The 7324-nt window shown below is 46.0% G+C and overlaps 1 pseudogene; it reads left to right on the plus strand.

Moving 5' to 3' along the window:
- Positions 1–2721: 2721 nt before the first annotated feature.
- On the plus strand, positions 2722–6251 carry LOC111154383 (annotated as a pseudogene).
- The last annotated feature ends 1073 nt before the right edge of the window (positions 6252–7324 follow it).

Genomic DNA, 7324 nt, shown 5'->3' on the forward strand with positions numbered 1-7324 from the left:
GCAAGGAAGGGAATTTCAGCCATAAAGGACATCATGTGCAAATAATAATAATAATAATCGCTAATATTGATTAAGCATGCACTAGGTATCAGGCACAATGTTGGACACCATACTTGCATTATCTCATTCAGTCCTCACAACAATCTATGCAATAAGTACTACAACCAGTTTTACAGATGACAAAACTGAGGCTCAGAGAGGGTGATTAAGCTGCTCAAATTCACACAGCTGGGAAGTGGTAGGACCAGGATTCCTACCCTGATCTCCTATCTCAAAAGCCTGTGTCCTCATCACTGCCATATTACTGTATTTGTATAGAAGCCTGGAGTTAAGAGTTAATAAAAGAACTTTAATGTTCCCTTAATAATTTCTCTGATTTTTCGAACTGTGATTAATGGTGATCAGCTCTTTCTCTGGCCTTGTCTGACCAGATGGTGGGGGTGCTTTCATACCCAGGGACACAGTGGACTCAAATTTGGCAGGGGGATGGGGCAGTGCGATAGGATAGAGCTTGTTTGTTTGGAAGCTTCTAGGGCCTTGTGAAATGTTCCATGTTTTTTGCTTTGCCTTAAAGAAAATCCAAACAAACGAGAAAACATTTCCTCTCTAAAGACCACCCCATTTTAAGAAAGGGAGGAAGATTTAGTGAATTCCATGCAAGTTGATTTGGTGCCCTGTTGGCCAGAGGCCCCAGCTCAAGTTTTGAGCGTTTTGTTCTGCTGTTTGTGAGGACTGGGTCAGCAAAATACAACCCAGGATTGTTTGTCTATTTTTCCCTGTTGCCTCATGACTCCCAGACAAGACTTGCCAAAACTCACTCTCCCACCAGGACACTCAAAGAGGTCATTTTTGGGGTGAATGTAAGACAGAATTAAGAAAGGCTCAAAGGTGCAGGAAGGCTTTTCCAAACTTTGCACACAAACAGGGTGGTTATGTACTAGAGAGCAGGGCTGAGAGTCAGGAGTCTTGGGGGCTAGCCTTGGCTCTTTCTCTTACTTGTTTTGTGATATGGACAAGACCCTCGGCCTCTCTGGACTTGTTTCCTTGTATGTGAAATAATGGGGTCAGTTACTCATTCAACAAACACAAAGGACCTTCCTCGAACAGGCACTATGCCAAGGGTTGGGGATACTAAGGTATGAGATGGGGTCCCTGATTCAGGAGAGCTCCCAGTACAGGGCTGGGAGCAACTAGCAAAGGGAACAAAGAGGAAAGAGGGGCAGCCTCCCTCTGCAGCTGGAGAGGCAGGTGGGGTCAGGGACATACTATCTGGGCTAGACATTAAAGGGCAGGTAGAGCTTGCTAGAGCCAGAAATTGGGGGAAAGTATTCTGGCAGAGCCCAGGCTCAGTGACTGGAAAGAGCAAGGCTGTCTCAGAAACAGAGGCACTAGATGGGAAGGAGGGCAGGTGCTGGGAATGGTTGAGGGTCTAGGTAGACTACCTGACTTCAAGTCTTGGATCTACTACTTGCTGGCTATGTGACCTTCAGCAAAGTATTCCATCTCTCTGAGCCTAATTTCCTCATCAGACAACTGGGGATAGTAATTACACTCACCTGATAGAGTTCTGTAAGGCTCAGAGGAGTCGAACCACATAAACACTCAGAACAACACCTAGCACCTGTTACACACTTCGTGCAGGATAATTAGCAATATTGCTCTTACTTTATGCAGACAGTTGAGTCTCTAGCCTCAATCTTTCCCTGTGTCTTCAGGATATCCAGTCCCTTAGGAAAACAGACGATAAACTGACTATAGCAGTGGCTGCGAGTTGCCCCTCAGTTTTCATTTCTCCGTACTTCTTTCTGTAACAAGAAATGAATTTTAGCCAGGCACTTATCCACCCAAAAAAAAGACTGTATTTCCTAGCCTCCCTTGTAGCTAGGTATGGCCATATGACTAAAATCTGACCAATGGGATGTGAGAAGTGGTGTGCACTACTTCTGAGGCATGTCCGTAAGTTGGGGGAGTCTGCCCCTCTTTGTCTCTCACTTATGCTAACTGGAATGCAGACATGTGGCAGGAGTAGCCATCATGGACCATGACATGAAGGCCGTATGCTGAGGACGGTGGAGTCACAATAGAGAAGGAACGTGGGCCACTGACATCATGGAGTACTCTGTCAGCCTGGGACTGATGACCTTCACAATTCTACGAAAGAAAGTCAGCCTTACCAGCCCACTGTTTCTTTTCACATGTAATAACCAAACTTAATCAAAATAAATACTCCCAGGGCGCCTGCCTTTGGCTCAGTCATGATCTCAGGGTCCTGGGATCAAGCCCCACATCAGGCTTTCTGCTTAGCAGGGAGCCTACTTCTCTCTCTCTCTGCCTGCCTCTCTGCCTACTTGTGATCTCTGCCTGTCAAATAAATAAATAAAATCTTAAAAAAAAAAATACTCCCATCTTATCCATACAAGAGAAACCCACATGTAAGTTTCAGTAGAGGGATTGTTTCAGTACAGCAAGCCAAGGTGAAATTGATCTCACTGCCCCAAGCCTGGTCCAGTGAGCCTACAAAAGAACTCTGATGTCCCCTTAACCCCTGAGTTGGTTCAGTTCTTCTGCCAGAAACCAAAGCTTTGTCTGAACCCCAGTTTCCTTGCCTGGGTCAGAAGACTGTCCAGATCCGTCAGTCCTCCTGCCTACATTCTGTCCCGGGTCCCTCTCCAGTCATAGGTTGACACTCTACTTCCTAAGGACAACTTCCCTGGAACATAGATGGCTCTTGCCACCTGCTATGATATGGGCATTGCAATCGAGGTATTCTCAGTACAAATGAGGGAGGCTCTTTGCCATGGCTTGCTAAACTGTTGCCTAAGGAATCCAAGCTCTCCTGGCAAATCTGGCATTAGGGAGTTAAAGCCTCTGTTGCCCGCATTTTCCCATGTATTAAATAGGCAGATAACTGGGAACCTCACACTGAGCCTCATCTGTCCCTTAGCTTACATTCAGGATTTATTGAATCATGGTGTTCATCTGATAGAGGAAGACCCCACTCTTCCCCATGATGTGTGTTGCAGCCTAGTTCCATCTGGGAATCTTCACAGGAAGGGGCAGGAGATGCCAAAGTTTCATGAGATAAGATGCAATAACTATCATCTCCAAAGGGGCTGGGACAGGGGAAACATTACCAAGCTCTGGTTTCCATTTTCCTTACAACATGCTTTATCATGAGACGTGGGCAGTCATGGCAATGAACTGTCATGGCAGCTGGGCACTGGAAGAAGTCTGTGTCATGTCCCTATGGAAGATGAAATATTGGAGAAATAGACAGTTTGACGGAAATGTATCTCTTGGAGCTCAGTGGAAAATCCAGAGCTTGTTTCCGTGATGTCACTAAGTATTATGAGCCCACTCCAACACACGGTGCTTCCTCATATTGTCCCCAAGACTCCAAGGGGTCAAGTCCTCTCAAAAGGGGCTCCTAATGAGGGAAAACATTTCCATTGCAGACTCCTACAACTGCACCCAGTTCCGTGCTCTAATTTGGATGCCAGTGTCACTAGAGGTCTCATTCAAGTGAAGACTAGTATGTTCCACAGCAGAATTTTCCCACCTGTACTCTGCTCTCCTCTCCACACTGGCTTACTAATGCGTCCTTGGCATGTCTCCTGGTTAGGTCCAGGAAGCTATAAGACAGCCTTACATGTGAACTTCACCCGTTCTCTTTATTCATTCCAGCGTGCCAAATCTTCCCAATTTCCTAAGATCTAGTTCAAATAGTCCCTCCTCCAGGAAACCTTTTTTAGCTCACCCCCTCAGCTCCTATTGCTATTATTAACAATAACAATAATAGTAATTCTTTCAGCCCTTACAAAGAGCCAGGCACCATGCTGTTATTTACGAACATAATCATTCAATCAAATCCTCACAATGACCTCCTGTGGTAAGTGTTACTATGTCTATTCTATAGATGGGCAACTGAGGCAGAGAGAGATGAAGTGCTGTGCCCAAGGTCAGAAAGCTGCTCAGTGATTGAGTGAAGATTTGAGCCCAGGTGTATCTTCTAATAACCACTGCGCGTGGTGCACTCTCTCTCACACTTACTTCTTGGAACTGCCCAGGCACTCAACCTACATGTGTGCCCTCTCTTAGAATATGATCATTTCCTGATCCACTCCAGCTTTGGCAGCTTCTGATTCTGGGACCATTAGAGGGAACAGTGAAGGGGACACGGGGTCTTTTTCGAGGCTCTCTAGGAAGTACCACCAGTGTGTCTGTGGCTGTTTTCATTTCTAAGAGCATCGCTGTCCCTGCCCTCCCCACCCCCCCGACCCCGCAGCCCTTCATGCAGGATGCAGCTTTAGAATTCCTGGACTCAGCTTCTGAGTATCGATTGTTTGCAGGAGCAAGTCAGCAATTTATGGTTTCCCGACAATGGCTCTGTGTTCTATAATAGAACTGGGCTTGTTTGCATTTCTCTCATCAAGCAAGGCACAGGCCTGGGGTCTGGCCTGCCCTTTTGCCTGGTGACCTGGAGTTATTCTGTCACCTGCCCCAACCGTTCAGAGTGGTGAACACAGCACAGGGCAGAAGGCTGAGCTCTGCTCTCAGAAAGCTAAAACCCAAACAAAACTGCAGCTCTTGCCCCGAGAAGGAATTGTTACGATGCCGTTCTTTTAAATAGGTATTTTGGTACTTTAATAAAAGAAAAAAGGTGGGTTTAAATCCAGGATGGACATGTTGATAAGGGGGTAGGGAAGCAAGCACCTCGTATACTGTTGGAGGGATATAAACTAACATGATTTTTTTGAAGGACTAGTTAGTACCATTTATTGACATTCCAAATGTGCAAACACTTTAATGCAGCACTTCTGGTTCTAAAAATTTACCTTACAGATGTTCTTGTACATTACACAAAGATATATACATACAAAGATGTTTATTCTTGTGTTATCTGTAACAACAAAAAATGTTAGGAATCTAAATGACCATCAATCAGTCGGGGACTTTTTAAATAAATAATTGTTTAACCACACTCTGGAACATTTTGTAGCCATTTTTTTTTTAAAGTACATTTGGGGGTTCCTGGGTGGCTCAATAGTTTAAGCATTCAACTCTTAATCTCAGCTCAGGTCTTGATCTCAGGGTTGTGATTTCAAGCCCTGCATTGGGCTCCATGCTGGGCATGAGGCTGATTTAGAAAACATAAAAATAAAAAAATAACATAGAATAAGTACATTTGTATGTGAAGAAATGGAACTTTCTCCAAAGTATACTGTTTAAATTAAAACAGCAAGATTTTTGGAGGGGCGCGGAGGTCGTGGGGAAACTGGATGTGAAAAAAGGTATGTGTGTGTGTGTACATGCACATGCGTGTGTATCTACACATATAAAACAAAATCCAGGAAAGCCATTAGGAAACTGTCAACATTGATCACTTCTGAGTAAAAGGCCTAAACTTCTGGAGTAGGAGGGAAACTAATTTTTCAGTGACTACCAATTTGAATTGGTTTAACTTTTTTCCCAAGTACATATATTACTTCACTTAAAAAGCATCCAGGTTGGAAAAATACATTCTTATCCCAACAGAATCCTGCCCTTCTAAACTATTGCCAAGTCTGTCTCAATACTCCCGTAAACTGAGCCGCTCTAAGCGCTCCACCCCCTGGGGCTACAGCAGATCCACTTTGCACCCACTCTTAACCCACGACCTCCTCCAGCTTCTGTGCTCTGCCCATGAGGCCCTGGGCCCAGCGCCCATCCTCCTGCTGCTGGATGGCCTGGAGGAGTCCCTCGAGGAAGACTGGGGGCCCCAGGGAGCGGCCTACATGGCTGTGGTGCTTCTCAACACAGCTGCCCACTTCAGCCACCAGATTGGGTCTGTTCAGGGTTGTGGGCTCACTGTGGCCCTCCAGATCGAGGAGGAAGAAGACCTACAGGGATACCCTGTAGCTGTCGCTGCTCCAGCAGTATTTCCCTGCCCTGTGCTGGCTGCAGGGGGATGTGCCAGGCCCCAGACAGCACCGCCTCCCAGCCTGCCTGGATCTAGGTGGTTGGGCCCTAGAGCAGAGTGGTGGGTGGCTTTCTGACCAGACGGAGAGATGACAAACTCCCTGTGGCCTACCCAGGCTGGTAACCTCAACTCAGACAAAGGTTCACGTTCTGGAGGCCAGCCTTGTGCTTCGGTGTGTGACCACCTCTCTATGCCTCAGTTTCCCATGGCTGGAATACTTACTTCAGAGACATGTGCAGAGTCATTCAAAGACCTAAAGAATATAATCTGCCTTTTCTCTTTTGAAAAATAGCATTGTCGGGGCGCCTGGGTGGCTCAGTGTGTTGGGCCTCTGCCTTTGGCTCGGGTCGTGATCTCAGGGTCTTGTGATACAGCCCCACATCGGGCTCTCTGCTCAGCAGGGAGTCGTCTGCTTCCCCCTCCCTCTCTGCCTGCCTCTCTGCCTACTTGTGATCTCTGTTTGTCAAATAAACAAATAAAATCTTTAAAAAATATATCATTGTCATGTACCTATTATGCCCAATCAACATATTGTTTTGCTCTTTTGAACTTCAAAAAAAGCTTCATGATAAATGTAACCTTCTGAGACTTCCTTCTTCTCCCATTCAATATTGTTACTAAGATTAGTCCAGGGGCGCCTGGGTGGCTCCGTTGGTTAAGCCTCTGACTTAAGCTCAGGTCATGATCTCCAGGTCCAGGATGGAGCCCCAGGTCAGGCTCCCCACTCAACGGGAAGTCTGCTTATCCCTCTCTGTCTGCCCCACCATGCTTTTTCTCTCTCTCTCTCAAATTACTAAATAACATTTTTTTTTTAAAAGGGGCCCCTGGATGGCTCAGTTGGTTAAGTGTCTGCCTTCAACTCAGGTCATTATCCCAGGGTCCTGAGATCAAGCCCTGCTGGTTTTTCCAGAACTAGTTTCTCTCTCTCCATCGCTCAGCTTTGCTTTCCCCTTTTTTTTTTAATTTTTAATCTCTTTCTTGGTCATGCTATCCATTCACAGCGCAAAATGGTTGCTGTTGCTCCAGCCTGCACACTCCTAGATCCAGTTCTGGGGAAAAAGGGAGTTCATTTCTCCCATATCAAAAGTAGAAGGTGTAGGAAAATTGAGCTTTGGGGGCTCTGATTAGTCTGCTGTGGACATATGTCACTTTTAGCAGTGTCGTGCTATTCATCGGTTGGTCTGGGTCTACACTATGTGTATGGATGGGGCCTGCCCTACCCAACCAACATGGACTGAAAATAAGGTAGAGTAGATCCCTGAATGAAAATCAGGAGTTGTTACTGAAGTAGATGAGTGAGTGCTGCACAATCCACAAAGTCTACTGCAGCAGACCAAGGCTGGACATCACCTCACCCTTCCTCAA

Source organism: Enhydra lutris, unplaced genomic scaffold, assembly GCF_002288905.1.
Source record: "Enhydra lutris kenyoni isolate GAN:26980312 unplaced genomic scaffold, ASM228890v2 scaffoldscaffold37, whole genome shotgun sequence".
NCBI lineage: Eukaryota > Metazoa > Chordata > Mammalia > Carnivora > Mustelidae > Enhydra > Enhydra lutris.